The sequence below is a fragment of the Heptranchias perlo genome, chromosome 36 (assembly GCF_035084215.1).
Source record: "Heptranchias perlo isolate sHepPer1 chromosome 36, sHepPer1.hap1, whole genome shotgun sequence".
Taxonomy (NCBI): domain Eukaryota; kingdom Metazoa; phylum Chordata; class Chondrichthyes; order Hexanchiformes; family Hexanchidae; genus Heptranchias; species Heptranchias perlo.
The window spans coordinates 9,583,532-9,604,943 of record NC_090360.1 but is presented as its reverse complement, the minus strand read 5'-3'; the positions used below and the strand labels follow the sequence as shown (position 1 = coordinate 9,604,943).

Sequence of the window (21,412 nt, the reverse complement as noted above, 5' to 3'; positions counted from 1 at the left end):
TTTTTAAACAGTTAACCCAGTTCACATGTAGTGCATGTTTAATTAATATCCTTTATTGCATTTCACCTATTTTTCTGATTCTGATTAAAGAGTTTTTTTTAAAAAGTGCATCAGAACTAGTAGCCCACAGCAGTCTAGTCGTTTGGTATTTTTTTTCCACTTTCTGAGGCAACAAGAGAACTTGGTGGACATTCTACATGTTCTTCAGTAAGAGAGTTACCATGATTTATGGTTAATTGTTAGATCTAGGACACACTAACCCATAACGGCAGGAACTAAGAGCATTAGCACAGATCTTGTGCAATATAAAAACACCTATCTTCACATCTTGGCAGACAAAACCATCATCGTCAGAAGAAGGAGGCATATGACATGCATAGGCAGCTGGGATCAAGTGGATCCCTTGAAGAGTATAGAGATTGCCGGAGTAGAGTTAAGAGAGAAATCAGGAGGGCAAAAAGGGGACATGAGATTGCTTTGGCAGATAAGGCAAAGGAGAATCCAAAGAGCTTCTACAAATACATAAAGGGCAAAAGAGTAACTAGGGAGAGAGTAGGGCCTCTTAAGGATCAACAAGGTCATCTATGTGCGGAACCACAAGAGATGGGTGAGATCCTGAATGAATATTTCACATCGGTATTTACAGTTGAGAAAGGCATGGATGTTAGGGAACTTGGGGAAATAAATAGTGATGTCTTGAGGAGTGTACATATTACAGAGAGGGAGGTGCTGGAAGTCTTAACGCGCATCAAGGTAGATTAATCTCCGGGACCTGATGAAATGTATCCCAGGACGTTATGGGAGGTTAGGGAGGAAATTGCGGGTCCCCTAGCAGAGATATTTGAATCATCGACAGCTACAGGTGAGATGCCTGAAGATTGGAGGGTAGCAAATGTTGTGCCTTTGTTTAAGAAGGGCGGCAGGGAAAAGCCTGGGAACTACAGACCGGTGAGCCTGACATCTGTAGTGGGTAAGTTGTTAGAGGGTATTCTGAGAGACAGGATCTACAGGCATTTGGAGAGGCTGGGACTGATTAGGAACAGTCAGCATGGTTTTGTGAGAGGAAAATCATGTCTCACAAATTTGATTGAGTTTTTTGAAGGGGTAACCAAGAAGATAGATGAGGGCTGTGCAGTAGACGTGGTCTACATGGACTTTAGCAAAGCCTTTGACAAGGTACCGCATGGTAGGTTGTTACATAAGGTTAAATCTCACGGGATCCAAGGTGAGGTAGCCAATTGGATACAAAATTGGATTGACGACAGAAGACAGAGGGTGGTTGTAGAGGGTTGTGTTTCAAACTGGAGGCCTGTGACCAGCGGTGTGCCTCAGGGATCGGTGCTGGGTCCGCTGTTATTTGTTATTTATATTAATGATTTGGATGAGAATTTAGGAGGCATGGTTAATAAGTTTGCAGATGACACCAAGATTGGTGGCATTGTGGACAGTGAAGAAGGTTATCTAGGATTGCAACGGGATCTTGATAAATTGGGCCAGTGGGCCGATGAATGGCAGATGGAGTTTAATTTCGATAAATGTGAGGTGATGCATTTTGGTAGATCGAATCGGGCCAGGACCTACTCCGTTAATGGTAGGGCGTTGGGGAGAGTTATAGAACAAAGAGATCTAGGAGTACAGGTTCATAGCTCCTTGAAAGTGGAGTCACAGGTGGATAGGGTGGTGAAGAAGGCATTCAGCATGCTTGGTTTCATTGGTCAGATCATTGAATACAGGAGTTGGGATGTCTTGTTGAAGTTGTACAAGACATTAGTAAGGCCACACTTGGAATACTGTGTACAGTTCTGGTCACCCTATTATAGAAAGGATATTATTAAACTAGAAAGAGTGCAGAAAAGATTTACTAGGATGCTACCGGGACTTGATGGTTTGACTTATAGGGAGAGGTTGGATAGACTGAGACTTTTTTCCCTGGAGAGTAGGAGGTTTAGGGGTGATCTTATAGAAGTCTATAAAATAATGAGGGGCATAGATAAGGTAGATAGTCAAAATCTTTTCCCAAAGGTAGGGGAGTCTATAACGAGGGGGCATAGATTTAAGGTGAGAGGGGAGAGATACAAAAGGGTCCAGAGGGGCAATTTTTTCACTCAAAGGGTGGTGAGTGTCTGGAACGAGCTGCCAGAGGCAGTAGTAGAGGTGGGTACAATTTTGTCTTTTAAAAAGCATTTGGACAGTTACATGGGTAAGATGGGTATAGAGGGATATGGGCCAAGTGCAGGCAATTGGGACTAGCTTAGTGGTATAAACTGGGCGACATGGACATGTTGGGCCGAAGGGCCCGTTTCCATGTTGTAAACTTCTATGATTCTATGATTCTATGGCTTGTAACTGGCAGCTTCCTGACACAGAATGGTCTGCTTGTTTTCAATCTGACCACAATTGGAAATTAAAATTTTTGTCTGCATTTTGTCTTAATTGATTTCTGCACAAAAGTCATTTTGCCCCATACGAGCAGGCTAATCGACTCCCAACTTCCATTTGGGAATTTAGTGTCAAGAGCAAACTCTGATCCTCACCATTTTAAAAAACCAAACGAGACAGACAGAAATACCCATTTTTTGTTCCAGCGGGCTTGTCTTTCTTATCTCCGCGTATCACTGTCACGCAAGTTAGTTTCTGATTGGGAACAGATCAATGATAATGATGAGATCCTTATGGGAACACAAAAGAACACAAAAAAATTAAAATCCTGTAGAGCAAAAATGCTAAATGCACATTACTTCCCATTATGCCTCCTTGTGTTTCTGTGTTTTCACTAGGCTGTGGCCATGTTTGAATGTTCTGTGCATCCCAAGATAGACTGGAAGAAATAGTGATACAGCGCCTTCCTGGTCAGCCAGTCAGAAGTAGCAGGAAACAAGTTGCTCGGAGCATCACTTTGAGTACTGTGCACAGTTCTGGTCTCCATATTACAAAAAGGATATAGAGGCACTGGAGAAGGTGCAAAAAAGATTTATAAGGATGATACCAGAACTGAAAGGCTGTAACTATCAGAAAAGATCAAACAGGCTGGGGCTCTTTCCTCTCGAAAAGAGAAGGCTGAGAGATGACCTGATCAAGGTCTTTAAAATTCTGAAGGGGTTTGAAAGGGTGGATGTGGAGAGGATATTTCCACCTGTGGGGAAGTCTAAAACTAGGGGTCATAAATATAACATAGTCACTAATAAATCCAATAAAGAATTCAGGAGAAACTTCTTTACCCAGTGAGTGGGTAGAATGTGGAACTTGCTACCACATGGAGTAGTTGAGGTGAATAGCATAGGCATTTAAGGGGAAGCTAGATAAGTACATGAGGGAGAAAAGAATAGAAGGGTATGCTGAGAGGGTTAGATGAAGTAGGATGAGACGAGGCTCATGTCGGGCATAAACACCAGCATAGACAGTTGGGTTGAATGGCCTGTTTCTGTGCTGTAAATTCGATGTAATACTATGTAATCTGAAACTATTTTTTGTTAAGCTCGCCTTTCATTGCCCTTGATATTGAAATAATTTCTGACCCTCAAGGCTATTCTGGTGGCTCATGTTTACTGCAAAGCTGGATTGCTAATTCCTGATTAAGTCACCCTTTCTTAATACCTTACAAGTTAGTATCATAGTTACAGCCCGAACTACAAGTCTTCTCATTCTCCACAGGAGTGATGCCCAGAGGGAGCTGAGAGGATAAATGCTAAAACTAATTCACTTTCCTCTGCTACCAAGAGATTCAGCTGTCGAAAACAGTAATACTAAGTTGAATATGAGGTATGTTATTTATCTGTATTTTTGAAAGATGTTTATATCAATGTAAACTATGTACAATTTATTTCCAAATGTGCTGATTATGTTGTAATATTCCATCTCTGACATGAACAACAACTTGCAATTATATAGCACCTTTAACATAGTAAAACAACCCAAGGCACTTCACAGGAGCATTATCAAACAAAATTTGACATGAGCCACATAAGGAGACGTTAGGACAGCAGTCAGGACGAGAAGGCTGAGGAGGGATTGTGCACCAGGTCACAGTCACATAGGATGTCATTTGTAACTTTGATAAGGACCGTATCAGTGCTGTGGCTGGGGTGAAAACCTGATTGGAGGGGTTCAAACATGGAGTTCTGACACCAGATGTTAATTGCTTTTCACTTACCAGCACTGACTTACCTGTGTGGGTCTTTGCTTGAGGTTGAGACTGGATGTTTATGGAATGGAAGTAAAAGGTGAAAATAACAATCTTGTATAAGACACAAAATAATGGCACTAAAAGGACAAGACACCAAGAAGTCATTTATTGGTCCACACTTCTACCCAAAGAAGTGGTGTGAATCTAACGTGAAGAATTTTCTGCCTCTTATCTTCGCAGAGTATTTCTGGGCCATACTTCACCACCAGCTGAAAAGATGAGGTGTAATCCTGTAATCCTGTATCCCCTAGTGGGCAGCCACACTCGAAGGGAGTGCAGGTCAGAGGAACAGGACTACAACGTTGTGTCCCTATCTCTGATCCACATTCTCTTCATGTTGGGAGTGCAGTTAGTGGAATCACCCTTATGGACTTGAGTCATTCCATGACCCCATCAATACCATCCGCTGGGAAGTGCATGAGAGTGGTTCGAAGTGACTGGCCTTTCTCTCCTGTGATAAATACCTGGAGTCTGCTTGCCACCTCACTGTGATGGATGACATGGTTGAAGCTGAGAACCTGCCAGTGAATAGTGGATGCAAAACCATGCCTGACCACACTGTGGTGCAACTTGTTGGAGTTCCAACAGCTGCATCACTGTGCCACTTTAGACCTAAATGGGACTTCTCAATTCATGGTGTTTTCAGACCAAATTGATCATTTTTTTTCATTTTATTTGTTGCAGCAATACTGCTGGACCTCAAAGGGGTTAAGCGACAATTGCTATCAAATGATAGCTTTACTTGTCCAACAACAGATGATGCTTCACTTGCGTCTACAAAATGACCTTGTGACTGATCTCGTGAGTGCAGCTGAATTGTTTGTTTACAGCCAAACTGGAGCAGACGTTACTGGCTTACTTAAATGCAATAAGACGTTCCTTTCATATGGCATCAGAAAGGCACGCCACAGTCCAAAGATCACGGTTGAAAACTAGCACATTGAGATTATTCATCTGCTGTTTTGTACTGACGTGGTTTGAATGTGTGTGTGTGTGCTGGCCTTTCTTTATTTGGTCTGTACTCAGAAGCAGCTGACTAAATATTTCATGTACTACAGGATGAAAAGGTCCAAGTGTTCTTTGAACTGCAATTAAAAGTAAATCATGTTTTGTATTCTTGTTTTTCCTATTTTAGAGGTCTACATTATTTGTAACTGCTGGAGTATGTCTCAAAGTGAAGACTTGTGATATGTACATAATTTAAATGTAACCAATCTCATTCATTGTAGGGAATGTTACTTCAGACTTAAGGAGGGGAAAATGGGAATAATTTGATTTGAACAGTTTTTTTGAAACATGGGATGGGATCAATCAAGTAAAAGGTTGTCCCCTCTTGGGCTGATCCTGTCGTTAGATAGTGGGGGTACATAAATGGAGATGGACAAAGGTATTTAAATACCCATATGTGTGTTCACTTCAGGTTATGATGACAGGTTTGGTTTGTGTTGGGCTTCATATGATTTTTATTTGGACCACACTTTGTTCATTATTAAGCTGCATCATGAGCCACCTTCTTTATAACCTCAACTGCTTATTAAATAAGATAAGGTGAACTGCTCTTCTGGATTTATTAGAAGAGAAATGTGCTGCAAATCACAGGTCTGGTAGTATAGTGGTTATATTACTGGACTAATAATTCAGAGAGCTCAAATCCCACTGTGGCAGTTAGAGAATTTGAATTCAGTTTTTAAAAATATCTGGAAATAAAAAGCTGGTATCGAAAACCCCAACTGGTTCATTAATGTCCTGTGGGAAGGAAACTGTCCATACCCAGTGTGGCCTATATTTGACACTAGTCCCACTACAACGTGGCTGACCCTTAACAGTCCTCTGAAGTGGTCTGGCAAATAACTCAGCTGTATCACAGAATTATAGATTGCAGTGGTACATGAAGGCAGCCCACCACCATCTTCTCAGGACAACTCGAGATTAGCAATAAAGGCCGGCCTTTCCAGCGACGCCCACATCCTAAGAATTAATAAAATAAGAATGCAATGTTAACTGGTTTGAAGGCAAAAACCCCATTGGATAGTACATTACAGCTGCATGAAGGGAAGATTTCTGTGGCAGTGAGTTTGTGTTTTCAATATCTGGCCTGGTTTAGGAGACTTCAAATATTGGTACTTGTGAAACCAGTATACCTGGACCTGCTGGTATGTGAAGGAACAAGACTTTATTCCACCACATTCACTCCACTGTTAGATAAAAGGAAATGGATGCACACACCTCTCTACACCGCCATGGACTGGATTCATGCAGCCCTGTACTAAGGAAACTTAGAACATGGGCTTTTCATTAACTTGGAACACGTGTAAGAAAAATTAATGAGTGGACATTTGTATATTTTCTTAGTTTTTTTTCCAAATAGTTAAATGCCAGTGCTGAAATATAGTCTGATGTTGGAGCAACTGATTGGGATTATGTTTTTTCCCGTTAGTAACAACAGCAGATATCGGCATTTGACATTTATGGGGGGCGGGGGGGGGGGTGGAAATGGAGTGAGGGAAAAAAACCTTGGGGGTGAAATTGGTCTAGGGTGGGGGAAAACAGGCAACGGTGAATTGGAAGCCCAAACAGAACAGAAACCCGGGAGAAGTGTAAAATGGGCTGCCGATTGGATATCGGCAAAGACCAATTTCACCCTCCATGTGTTAACTTGTACTCCTCCTTCTGTCCACTCCATTGTCTTTGTCCCTTCTCCCAAAGCACAAACCTCTAATTTTCTCTCTTGTTCAGATATCCTTCGTGCCTCAATCCAACTCACTGTGCTTCTGAGTTCCCCATGTATTATAATGTTCATTGGTCGAATGTGATTGTTACCTTTATAGGTTTCCTTCCACTATCTCTCTTAAGCTGTAGTGTCAAAGTCCATGGAGTGGACAGAAGGAGGAAAATAAGTTAACGCAATGGTCCATCCCCCATATCCTCATGATTCTCCCCCCAATTATGACATAATTGGGAGAAAAAATGGCACTATTTACCCAGACTTTAGAACTGTGTTTGGGGTGGTGGTGTGGGGAAGGAGGGGAGGAAAATATATTTCTGTAACATTCCTTTAAAATGAAACCAGAAAACCATTTAAAAAAAATGTTTGCTTTGCTCAGCACAATTTGCTTATTGAAGAGCTTGCCCTTTACTTCATGTACGGATGGGGTTATTAACCTTGCTCGGATTTTCTGCGAATTCTACTTTTAGGTACTTGTCACATTACCAGCCCCCATCGGTCTTGCTCTAAATTACAGTTGATGAATTTTGTCGACTGACGCGTCTGCGCTCTTTAGTGCTTTTATCTGGAAGCAGTGACATTTGGGTAACACAACTTAATTTTCAAAATGACTAACTCATTCCTCAAACCATCCAGCCAAATATTTTGTGAATTCAGTATTTTTCAGTGACCTAGGAGTCTATTTAAATGTTCAAGCTTCTCCCCCATGCCCTACTTGAAATAATTATGCATTTGAGAAGGGGACTGGCTGGAAGAGTGAGTTAAAACATAATCTTTTCACACTGCTGCTGATTGATGGCTTGAAGACTCACTTCGCGGATGCCTGCGAGGGACCTAAAGGGCAGTCTCGATCCAATCCCTAGTGGGCACAAGTTTGAAGCACAATACTCCTCTATAAGTCAGCACTAATTAGCAGTGTTTGACAGCTGGTCAAACAGAAAAGGAAATGTTACCCTAATGCAGAAGGATGTCATGTTCTGAGGATGTGATTAAGTCCATAGTCAGTGCAGTTTTACTTATCCATGAATAACTGAGGAGTGTTGAACGGTTACACTGACTACCAGCAATTCCATTATCCCATATTTTTGCATCTAACCTAAAGAGGTACAATAATATATCATCTCCTGTCCTTACTTTGTATGATGTGGAGATGCCGGTGATGGACTGGGGTTGACAATTGTAAACAATTTTACAACACCAAGTTATAGTCCAACGATTTTATTTGAAATTTACAAGCTTTCGGAGGCTTCCTCCTTCCTCAGGTAAATGTCAGGAACTCCTCGAAGCCTACGCATTTATAAATCACAGAACAATACATGGTGATTACAGATAGTCTTTGCAACTGCCTGTTGCCAAGGCAATCACAGTGTTCAGACAGAGAGGTGTTACCTACAGAGCCCCCGAATATACAGTCAACAAAATAAAACAGAAAAAAAAGAGAGAGAGAGGCAGAAACATCCAGAAGGCAGAGAAAGCCAGCAAATTACCCGTTATATTAAAAACAGATAGCTTTTGTTCGCTGGTGGGGTTACGTGTATGTATGTGGAAGTACAGTTTGTTTTTCAGTTCTCGGGATGTGGGTGATGTTGACCAGGCCACATTTTTGTCCATCCCTAGTTGCCCTGAGAAGATGGTGGGCCGCCTTCTTGAACTGTTGCAGTCTTCATGGTGACAATGCTTCCTGTATGGGAGGTGAGTAATGAGTGATCACAGGGACTGTTTTAGCTGAAGCTGAAGTTTCAGATTGCTCATCATATTTTTTCGGAAATATATTCCCAGTGAATAAATTGATATTGAAGGTGACTTTACATGAATGGGACATGATTTTTTTTTACTCATGGCAAAAATTTGTGTTACTAAAAGTCTTTCCAGCTCAGCTATGAGGAACAAAGGACAATACAGGACCGGACAGACTGCATTCCATCTGACTGGTCTCAAAATGACTAACTCGAAATTGGCCATTCCCTTAAATTTTCCCACACTACCTGCCTCCCTGGGCCAGCCATCCCAGCATCCTCTGAGTCAAGTAGTTAAATCAAAACTGTTGGTGCATCTTCCCCTTTCTAAGCTTTAGCCTCTGCCACCTGGTTGTAAAGTCTGTGGCAATCTTGAACATATTGTTGGGTTCAATTTTCTAACCCTTTTAAGAATCTTGACTAATTGAATAATATCTCACTTCTATTCTCCAGAGTTAGCACACTTGATGAAGTCTGAAGCCACATTTGGGTTGGGTTTTAGATGAGACACAGATGCCGTATTTCATCAGATAATTTTATGATCTACAAAGTAGTCACATGCAAATACAGGTGTGGTATATGCAGATGTCTTGCTGAACTTGCCCGGAGAGAGGGAAGCAATCAATAATTCAGAAAAGTGTATGATGGCATTCAGTGTATGATTGCTAACTTTGACACCAGATGTTCACTTCAAATTGCAAGTCTTTGTTGTCCATTTTTAAATCCAAAAGGCCAAAGTTCAACAGGTAGGAGGAGAAAGTCGTATTTATGACTTTTCATGCTGTTTGTGGAGAGTCTCCAAATACTACCTTTAAAGTGGTTGAACAGGACATTTTTAACTATGGATCTAGCAGCCCCAGTCCCGAGGTTGTTAAATAAAAGAAGCTCATTCGAACTGAAGGATTTTGAAATTTGGAACAAAACCTGAATCCAATAACCTGTTCAATAATGCACCGTAGGTTGTCAGATTGCAGTATCAAGTAATGGCTAAGGTGCTTGGAGGGAAGGGAAAATAGGGAGCTCCCCTAATCACCACAGTAACTGTCAGCAGCTGAACTTGGAACCCCATCGGTAGTGATTGCAGAGATCGACAGTCACTGATGATTCCTAAATGGACGTGGTATGCTTTGGTAGGAATGAGAGCAAAGAATATGAAATCCTAATTCCAGCATAAAATGTCTGCTCCCCCACAGCCATCTGTTCTCGTTGCCCAGCCACCACAGTGAATGGTATCTGACCATATTGGTCATCCCTTGTACTCAACAATTGCTTGTAAATGATCAGTTCCAAGTCTTTGCTTTTTCAACTTTCTGCACATCTTTTCTTTCACAGAACATATGCAGAATGATATATATTATGTAAATTTGTAATGAATGAATATCCTAACGAGCTATGGAAAATCACTGAACCATTGAACATTTTTAATTCATAAGAGTTCCTAAAATAGCCTCAGTGTGGGGACTCTGAGACATTTATTCTGATAACCTAGAAGCAATTTGTCCTCAGGGATGAAGTTTGGAAGCTGCCTTGTATTTACAGTGAAGCCAAGAAGCCCTGCATTATTGTTGTTCTCTGGGATTCAACATCAACTTGCACCTTAATAGCTCCATTCACATAACAAAATGTGACCTGGGGATTGGGAAACCCGAGCTGGAAGAGGAAGAAAAGTTGAGGGAGATAGGCCAGGTCGAAGATATAGTTGTTTGAAGATGATTGGGTGGAAGCACTGTAGTTATGTAGAGGAGCTTAGGAAGAGAATTCTGTTGTTTAGAGGCATGGTGGCTGAAACCTCTGCCATTGAAGGAGGGCAAATGGTAGACCAGAGTTGGGAGAGCAAAGGCTGCATGCTGTGATGTACGAGTGGGAAAGATTACTCGGGTACTGTCTGATGTGGTTGATGCAGGTCCTCGCTCACATGAACTTTATCACCCCGGGTTTGTCAGTGAGTACCTTCACTTTGTCCATTATTATCAGGAGAGGATTGGGGTGGTTTCTGCTATGGTTTGGGTTTTCTTCTTGTGCAAATGACCAGATAGTTTCTATAAGCTGACTGCAGCCTTTGTTAATTGTATCCATGTGATTTATATCAATTAGTGTTAATTGTATTCAGGTGGTGCGTAACAAATGGGAACTCTCTTGTATCCAGTTATAAGAGAACTGATCTAGGGTGTGTGGTGTGGGTGTAATGTGGAGCTCTGTAAATAAAGGCTTGGAAGCAACTGAAGACCAGGCTCTAGTATTCTATCCTTCACCATCTGGCTATCCAATTTATAATACCTTGTGATCTGAAACCTGCAACCTTCCCACTTTCCCGTACTGAATTAGCAATTAACCCGAGCACAGCAAACTGCGTTATGGAGTTTACATAAAATCCCCACTCTGCCTCAATCTGGAGGGTAGAAAATATTGCAACTCCAGACCACTTTGTATGGGCTAAAACTAATCAAATTTATTTACAATTAGTTGATTTATAGAAGCCAAGATACAGACAAAATACTATACAATGCAAGTGGTAACTTGTATTAAATACACTGGGATAACTTTTTTAAAAGATTTTGTTGTTCTCCTACTCTTTCTGGCAAATTCTTGAAATGACAAACTCTTGAAGTATCTAAGTGATTGCTTATGGAGATCAACGCACCCAAATTTATATTGCACAATGCCAGAAATTAAAAATAAGAGCCAGCCCTGGGACTTTCAACCGTCTGATCTCCTTTTAATGCAGAAGCGATATCGTTGAAGATTGTCTTCAGCGGCTAACCTTGGCAAACTTACAAATTACACACAAATGACAAAATAGTCAGTATGGACATGGTCAAAACAATCCCAGAAAATCAAACAGTGGGCTCTGTGTTGGGAAGGCTAGCATCACAAGACATACTTGCAAAAAAAATCCTGTGTGACATTAAATCTTAAGCATCCTTTAAGCAAATTATTAACCGTGATGGGAGCCAAATTTTCACAAAGCTGAGGATAATCAGATACCTTTTCAGGAGAATTAATGATGGTAATTCAGGATGGATCGTTTGGGCCCTTAAGTAGAAACAAGCAATCTGCTGTATGCTGCTGGTCTTTTTTAATTCTAAATATGATGCAAAATACATTTCCCAGTTTGTGACAGTTTCTCCCGAGTGCAGGATGTTCCAGTCATTTGTCCCTCAGTTTGGCTTCTGCTGGTGTTGAAACCGTAGAGTGCAGAGCCCAAAGACATTACCCTCATCATGGAAGACATCATGATAGTTTCGAGGTGTACCTGGGCTAGTTTGCAGAGGACAGCACTGTGGGGCCAAATCTAATAGTCAAGTTGAGCAGAAGGGCTCTCATCACTAACTTGGCATGTTTCCACAATTTCTGAATTAAGAGCACCTCTGCTCATCCTGGATCCTTGGTCAGTGCACCATTTTGTATGTTGCAGGATTTTCCATCTTTATAGAAGAATATAACTCCTATCTGCCAACCAGTAGTTGCAAACATTTATCAGGTGTTCTGGGGTCTTGTATCCTGACTTTCAGAAAGAAAGAAAGACTTGCATTTATATAGCGCCTTTCATGACCTCAGGATGTCCCAAAGTGCTTTACATCCAATGAAATGCTTTTGAATTGTAGTCACTATTGTAATATAGGAAACTCAGTAACCAATTTGGGCACAGCAAGGTCCCACAAACAGCAATGAGAAAATGACCAGATAATCTGTTTTTCAGTTGTGTTGGTTGAGGGACAAAAGTTAGCCAGGGCACTGGAAGAAACCCTTCTTGGAATAGTGCCATGGGATCTTTTAGATCCACTTGAGAAGGCAAATATGGCCTTGATTCAATGACTCGTTCTAATGACGGTATCTCCGACAGTGCTGCTGTGGAGTGTCAACAACAACAACAGTTTGCACTTATATAGCGCCATTAACATAGAAAACATCCCAGATTAGATTATGTGCTGAAGTCTATTGAGTGGTGTTTAAACCCACAACCTTCCAACTCAGAGGTGAGAGTGCTGCCACTGAGCTAAGGCTGAATCCTGAGCATTCTTGATCCTTGTTTTGTTGCCAAGTTTTGATGGAGTATTGGATAAAGCAAAAGAATAGGTTGGCAGTCAGCATGTAAAGCCATGTGCTATGTTGAAATCACGCGCAACGGTCCATTAAAGACAACTGAAATACTTTGCTTAATTCAGTAATAATCCTGATAGGCTATGTTGCGGGAAGGTGGAGATGTGGCTTCTCCCACCTCAGGGAAAGGAGGGGAAAGTTGGGAATATAAGGAAAAACCCATAAGGTTCCGTGAGGAGGGGGATGAAAGAAAGACTTGCATTTTATAGCACCATCAGGATGTCCCAAAACACTTTACAGCCAATTAATTACTTTCTGAAGTGCAATCACTGTTGTAATATAGGAAACTAATTTGCACACAGCAAGGTCCCACAAACAGCAATGAGATAAATGACTAGATAATCTGTTTTAGGTGTTGGTTGAGAGATAAATATTGGCCAAAACATCGGGAGAATGCTCCTGCTCTTCTTCAAATTGTGCAATGGGATCTTTTACATCCACTTGAGAGGACAGACAGGGCCTCGATTTAACATCACACATGAAAGACGGCACCTCCGACAGTGTAGCACTCCGATCTAGGCTTTATTTGTTAAAAGGGTAGAACTCTATATTTTTTCCTCAGCCATTACATTGCTCCTTCTTGAATTACTATGTGCCTGCAAATGAACGTGAAACACTCCTGATAGATTTTCTAGCCAAAATGGTGCAGAGAACCCAGACGGGCATTATGAGAAATTCCGTTGGCCCAGAAATTGCTGCAGCAGGACATCTCGTGGTGAGCACTGTGAATTACACTTTTTTCCCCTCACCCTTCAGGTCGTATTATTTTTGCGCCACAAATTCAAATGGCTAATTCGTATTCACATTGTGCTGAAAAAGCCCCCAGTGCTGTTTTATTTGTATTACTGGAAAACCACTTTGAATTATCAGGAGTGAACGGTAATATATGCTTGGTGGTAATAACACCAAATAATGCCAGTGCTCTGTATTGTTCCAGCGACCAACACTTTAAAACACTATTTGAAATTTTCCATTTCTCGAGACCTTTTTCCAAAAAAATGACATGGGTAAAACTATGAACTGTAACGCTTGTTAGTTTATGCACAAAGCCGCCCTTAAGTTTCAGGTCCTCCTGTGGCCTTAATTGGAAACATCAGGTGAAGGAGCCTAGTTAGTTTTGAAAACTTTAAATTTTGCTACATTACTTTTCGCTGCTCTGAAACGAGTTGTCAGTCAAATTCCTGTAACCTTTGATATATTAGAGTAGATTTTCTGAGTCAGTGCCTCTACTGAGTGTCCATTGTTCCCATGGCAGGGCACAATTTTATGATGCATGCTCCTGGCATGTGAGGTACTTGGCTCAGAAAATCTATCCAATTGTAGCATTTTACATTGGAAAATGGTGCAGAGAACCTAGGCGGGCATTATGAGAAATTACGTTGGCCCAGAAATTGCTGCAGCAGGTCATCGCGTGGTGAGCGCTGTGAATTACACTTTTTTACCCCCCTCACCCTTCAGGTCGTATTAATTTTTGCGCCGCAAATTGCTGGAAATGCGAATTGATAATGGCGTGATGTGGTCACCGGTGACCTCCTGAACGTCTGGTCCATTGGTCTCTCTCCTTGAACAATGAAATTTAAGGATAGAGAAAGAAACAGAGCAAAGGACGGAGAAGGAAATAGGATGAATTAGAGTCAAATTAGATACAGAAAGAGAAATAAAGAGAGCAAAAGAAAGATTGGTTTAAGAGAGAGAGAATAAAGAGACAGAAAAGAAAAAAATTAAAAGTTTAATATTTTAAAAACCTCGAGGAGCAATATACTACCTGCTGGAGTGAGACTCTACAGTTTCAAATGTTCCCTTTCTGGGCCTCAAAGGTTGAGTTTTATGTTAGGACCATAAATCATGTCGTTAACAAGATCCTTACGACATGAAATACCTGCCCTATATGTCTACGGCGAGATTCATTTGTACTTACGCAATTCCAGCAATTTCTTGACCCTCACAGGGAGGTTGAGGGCGAGCTTACGATTTTGCGAGGCTGACAGCGGAGCGGCGTAAATCATCCAGCTATTTGTGACGAGGAAGAGATACGCTGTGACTTGCAAGTCACAGCATATCTCTTCCTCGCCACAAATTGCTGGGTTTCTTACGCACTAATAACGGCAGGCACCGTGAACTCGCTGTTATTTTTCCAGCAACTTCTGGGCCAGTATTTTATCTAATTAAGTAGCAGTGGGAGTTTTCAATATTTGCTCTGAATTAATACCAGATTGGAGGTGATGAAATTGCTCCAGACAGTGACAGAAACAGAAAAAGGGAATAATGCTGGAAGTTAAATTTTTGCACTGGGAGTGTCCCCCTTTTAATGCTAACCTGCACCAAGACTTCCAGTCAGAACAGAAACTTAGATCTGTGCAAAGAGGAAGGGGAATATTGTGATCTGCATTAAAGCCAATGCAAAGCTGATTGGAAAATCCCATTCTGCAAAGAAAATTGTCTTGTCTGGGCAGTATTTAATGGACTCCGTCTGTATCGCACTAGGCAACTGAATAGGCAGTTCAATCAAAGAATTTGACCTGTAGTCTCCGCCATCAGTTAGCTTGCTGTCTTATGTGCCCTAGTGCCGTGCAGATGGAGGCCATTATTACTGTTCAATCACTCTTTGAATACTCTGCTGTTTTTGTTTTCCAGTGGACCTCTACAGCTTTCAAAAATCACTGATCGGCAACAAAAAGCTTGCTGTTACTACCGATGTGCTCAAGGAATCAATTAGTTGCCGTCAATCAGATTGGCTCTCTTCAATCTACTTTACTTGAATGTTGAATGTTCACACAGTGATTGATTATTTTTTTAGAAAGGGAGGATTTTGTGTTCCTGAAGGTGAAAGACTTTAGTGTTTGGTCACAAAAATGACATTCCCAGATCAGACATAGCACAACCAGATGTATGGTAAAGCTCCTTTTACTATGCCCCATCAAAATCCGTTTTAGTTCCAATCTCACAACAACCCCCACTATCCCAGTGTAAATTCTTCCTCATTATACACTCGCATTCTTTCTTATGGCCTCCCTGAGTGAGATTGCCAAATTACAGGGCAGTTTTGTGCTGTGGCTCCCTACTGGCAAAGAGCTGAGTTGAATTCAAACCCAATCCCAGGAAAGACCTATCGAATCCCCTTTGCTGCCCAGTTTCTTTGTTTTCCAGACCCCTGCCCAACATTGATTGAATTTAATACATCAGGTTCAACTTTCTTTCAAGTTCGTCGGCCAAAAATGTTAATTCATTTTGGACTTTACAAAATTGGAAACATCATTTGGAAATGACATCATTGGAGTTTTAGAAACAAATGTAATATCCCTTAAAGATAGAATAAAGCAAAAATGTACGAACAACATTCACACTGTTGAGCTGAATTTAATTACCACAACTAAATAGCGTTAGGATTGTGATTGTGGTGATAATTCTGTTTCATGCCATATTTTAACTTTATTCCTTCCTCCTTTCAATGAACTGCAGAGCAGCAACTCCACTCTACCACATAATGGTAGCAGAAGAGATGGACATTAATACTCTGCTTGGAGTTTTTCTAATCTGAAGGGGTGGGACATCCCCAGTACTGTAAAACACACAAAACTTGTTGACCCAAGAACGTGTTGAGGCACCCGTGCCTTTTAAAATATTTATTCTGATTGGTGGAGGGTGAGGAAGTGGTCTCCAGTGTTTCCTGTGTTGGGAGGGCATACCTCCTTGGCACTGTGGTATAGTTCTGGTTAAGCTGGTCCAAAACCGATTTATCACTCCAGCAAAGAACCAGCACAGACATGATGGGCCGAATGGCTTCCTTCTGTACATTCAACCTCGATGGTTTTATTATGTTTGTACCACCTTGCTTTGTGGCAAGGCTAAAAAAAAAATCTGAGTGAATGAGACACGGGTAAAAATTGAACAGCAGAAGTCTCTTAATAGGAGCAATTGACAAGGGTGAAAACATTTTTTTTAATCCAATTATTCTCGCGAGCAGGACTTCATTCAAAAGTGTGTGCAATGATCCCAATAGTTAATAACCTGTACTGTAACTATTAAAATAAATCCCAAGCTGAATTACTAATGGCAAACCTAATATTCCAAGTAATAGAAATGGAGCCTTTTGTTACAATTTAAATTTTCAAACTTTCAAACCCCAAAGGTAAAATCTTACATTTATTTCTGAACTTGTTTCCTCCTGCCCCATATTCCCAGTGGAGTCTTGTACTGAAGATGTGGTCTTGTTAGTGTGCTTCTTGCTTTACCCATGTAACCCAATGGTGATTTCTGCAATTGCACATGCACTGATGCAATAAAATTTAACAATAGAGTCAGAAATTTTAACAAAAGGTCGATTAAATATTAGGATCTTAATGTATGCTGTTACCTTAGTATTTTAAGTGCTTAGCAACAAAAGCTATAACACATCGGTCAGCGGCAGGTTTATATTATTGTGGTTGTGTATTCTGAGCAGGCCGTAGTATAAACTCTATTCATCTTTGAAACAGGTATTGCGCTGATGCCAATTAAAATGCATTCTAGTATAAACTGATGGCAGACGTGGATCTAATTTCTCCTACCTTATATTGGCTGATGTGTTCCTTCCCAAGTTTAATTCTCCCACTCCCATCCCATGCTTACCAGCTTGCATCCTTTCTTTTTTAAAAAATTAATTCTTGGGATATGGGCGTCGCTCGCAAGGCCGGCATTTATTGCCCATCCCTAATTGCCCTTGAGAAAGTGGTTGTGAGCCACCTACCTGAACCGCTGCAGTCCGTGTGGTGAAGGTTCTCCCACAGTGCTGTTAGGTCGGGAGTTCCAGGATTTTGACCCAGCGACGATGAAGGAATGGTGATATATGTCCATGTCGGGATGGTGTGTGACTTGGAGGGGAAGTTAGAGTTGTTGATGTTCCTTTGCACCTGCTGCCCTTGTCCTTCTAGGTGGTAGAAGTCGCGGGTTTGGGAGGTGCTGTTGAAGAAGTCTTGGTGAGTCGCCAAGAGAGATAATACAAACTGCAGCCACGGCGTGCCGATGGTGGAGGCAGTGGATATTTGAGTTGGTGGATGGGCTGCCGATCAAGCAGACTACTTTGTCCTGGATGGTATCGAGCTACTTGCTGTTAATTGTCTGGCATATGATTTGTGCAAATGCACACAGGTTATCTCTGTGTAAAAGACAGATTTTCTTTTTTTAAATGTCAGTGGGACAGCCAAGTGATATCCAGCCCAGGGGACAGTTCCGCTCAGTCTCCTGTGGAAATTTCAGCACTGAGTCCAGAAAGGAATTTATAAGGATAGGGCGGGAAAGTGGAGTTGAGGTAGAGGATCAGCCATGATCTTATTGAATGGCGGAGCAGACTCAAGGGGCCGTATGGCCTATTCCTGCTCCTATTTCTTATGTTCTTAAAGGAAGATAAAAGTATGGAGCAGGAAGTGACCACTTTGCTCATTAAGCCTATTCCTTCTGACAGTGCAAATTATATATAGTCTGACAACAGCTTTTACTCCAGTTTCTTTAGTTTTCTGAGAGAAATGAAAAACACAGACAAAACTTCTGCGAAAGTGAAATTGACTTTTTCTTCTGGTGTTCGAAGGTGATAGAGCAAGATTCCAGGATATCAATCAAATGTTCCAATCTATATTATTTCACCTAGATTAGCTATGTTCTAACATTGATATTTCAATAATATCTTTAACCATAATATTCTGTGGACGATCTACTCTTCGAAGGAACTATGATTCAGTAGGTGTTGGATAAGTGTGTAAAACCATTCCCAGTGAATGCCTTGGGACTAAGTCTGTTGTACTGCAATATAAGCAAATTTGTTTCTAAGAATCTTGCCCCTTATTAAAGGCCCAGGGTATTTACGTAACTGCATATGAATGAGTTCTACGTGACTTGCACTTCCATCACTAATTTTTTAGTTGACCAGTAGCAATGTAGGCAGAGAAGCAGTAAACCTCAGTTAGTTGCTCTGAATTGACAGATTTTTCCATTTAAATGAATTGGGGCCTGGGTAAATGTTTCCTTTTAAACAAATGTTCCAGTTAACTGTGTCTACTAAGTGGCACAAACTGTATTGACCAGTATTGAGGTCCAAAGATTGCCTTGGCAGCTGCAAGAGTGACATCTGGTATCTTAGATTGCCAAAGACCGAAGGCACCATGGCACATTAGAATCTGCACTTATAACCCGAGGGGAATATTTTATATGAGCAGATTGCAATTGGATTCATTTTAATATAAACTTGGACATCTGTCTCTGACCGGTGAGCCTCTCAAGTAAGTGGAAAGGATGATTATTTTCTCTTTCCCAAAAAGTTCCATAAGTAGGTCTTCGCTGTGTTGTATCTCTCGCCAGAGTCATTTTTGTTTTAAGCGATTTATCATCTTTCTGGTTGATCAAAAATCCAGAGTTCCTTGTGACATTGAATTGCTTTGATGTAACTGGAGCTCAGCGGGAGTCACAAGGTTAATTACTAGACGTCGATGGCTTTGACTACTGTAGATATTTTTAAAATGACCTTCTATTCTAACTCTGTGAAATCTGAGGATTATAGTCTATCCTCCCTCTATGTAAGTTGTTGAGTTGTACGTTGGCTAGCAATTTAGAAAATTATCACATAGCTTGTGATAATTTTCTAAATTGTTATCTTTAAGATTTTAGCCTAAGATAGTAATAACATCTTCTGAAAAATATGCAGTAAGATCTGAATTGAGCTCCCTGATGAGTTAGTGAGTGAATGCAATGTCTGAAGTGGTGCTGAGCCCTACTGGCTGGGTAGGTCCCAGATTCATTTCCCGATCTGCGCTCAATTAACTGATCTCATGGCAGTGATACAACTGGCCTCAGGGCTCTTATGCTTAAGAGGGACAAACCTGGCCACGGATCCTGCTCCTCATCACTGTCCCTATTGGAAATAGGTTTGTGTTGACATCAGGACCCCAAGATTGGGCTTGGCTCTGATCCCCTCTATGAATGAGTAACATGCCTGCACTCACCGTCGAGGTTCTCATGCGATTTGTGGAATTGATTGTAACTGGAGCTCAGCGGGAGTGCCAATATAAGTGAAGAAAATCGGAGGGGAACAAAAAAACAATAATGATCCAAATTCCCCATATCTGACAAAAACTAAACCATTCGTAGAATTTGCGATTGCGATCAATTTTTCATTGTGCATCAGTGACATTAATGGACTGGCATTTAGATAACGAAAGGACAAAAGCATTTTTTTTTGACCATTTTCTTTCTTGGTTATCTGTGATGTACATTCTATGTATGTAATTGTTGAAGTACTATTATCACTATGTGGAAGGGAATGCCCAGATCAAAATGTTTCACGACATTGAACCCCCCCTCCATTGCTTATGCGTTATGAAGGCATGCCGGCATTGGGTTAATTCCTTTGCTTACAGATGTGCAAAATCCTCCATTAGGCAATAATGAACATGATAGGCCTGAATATAACACATAGTTCATGGAGAAATCGAAACCTGCAGTGGACACCAAGGCCCCAAAACCAAAATGAACATGACCTTCAACTTTGACCTTTGTCACTATATTTATGTTCAGATGAGATATTGGGCTCAATTTTGAAATGGTGGCAGGTTGGCAGAGGAGGGGGGGTGAAGGTGTGTGTGGCAAACCTGCATAAACAAAACTTATAGTTTCCAATGCGATCGCATGGTGATTGATGATGATTAACGTGCTCTCCGGGTTTCGCGCCCGGCAGCCAGCCTGATTGACAGGCTGGCTGCCGTCAGGAGCTGCAACGCGAGGCGGGGGTGGGGGGGGCGAGCGAGACGTCATCCGGTGGGGGAGGGGGAAGTTAGCGGGGGGGGGGGAGAGGGAAAAGTTGGGGGGGGAGAGGGGACGATCGGGGGACATCGGGGGGTGAAGAGGGGGATATTGGGGGGACATCGGGGAGGGGTGAAGAGGGGTAGATCGGAGAGGGAGACATCGGACATGGGAGCAAAAAGTTAAAAACCGTTCTCACCACATAATCTGTCACAGGTACATTTGGCTCTTTAACTATCATCCCGCCAGCGGGACTTCCGGTTTCGGGACGCCCATGCGCACACAGGTGCATCCTTGGGAAACTCTGAAGTCGGCGGGTTGGAGCCGGCTTCCGAACCCGAACGGGATTTCCGCGATTTTCGGAGCTCCCCCGCCCCCAACGCACCCTCAATTACCCGGTAAAATTGAGCCCATTAACTCAATTCCCCATTTGTGGTTTGGGTGGATGGAAATGATTCCATGGAAGTGGAGGGACAACATTTTCTGGACAACATTTCTCCCTTAACCAGCACCCACAAAAAAACAAATGGGCTTATTTGTTTCATTTGTTGTTTGTAGGACCTTGCTGCATGCACATTGCTGCATTTGCCTGCGTAAAACAGTGCTTGGACTTCAGAAGTGATTCACTGACCGTGGAGTGCTTTGGGCCGTCTAGAAGACAAGGTAAGGTTCTTTTTCTCTTCTTTCTCATTTTTGAATTTTTTCTTGGGGACGTTCAATGGATGAAGACTGACCTCACTGTGGGGAGACTGAAATCCTATGACTGAGATGTGCTATCTTCATTGCAAAGTAGTTTTCATTCCATTTTAGTACAACCCTCTGCTGTGATGTACTTGCACCTGTAATCCTTTTGATACTGCACCTCCCAAACAAATTGTAAATGTTTCTACTCCGTGGATA

The 21,412-nt window shown here is 41.6% G+C and overlaps 1 long non-coding RNA gene across 2 annotated transcripts in view; it reads left to right on the top strand.

Moving 5' to 3' along the window:
• The window catches only part of LOC137303952 (uncharacterized), a 31,290-nt gene extending 10,121 nt beyond the window's left edge, over positions 1-21,169 (top strand). The window contains exons 2-3 of one of the 2 annotated variants that reach the window (XR_010958490.1): positions 3,652-3,759; positions 21,071-21,169. This is a non-coding gene — a long non-coding RNA (uncharacterized lncRNA). Of the gene's footprint in view, positions 1-3,651; positions 3,760-4,867; positions 5,250-21,070 lie in introns of those variants that run through there. The other variant, XR_010958491.1, reaches the window with a different exon arrangement.
• The last annotated feature ends 243 nt before the right edge of the window (positions 21,170-21,412 follow it).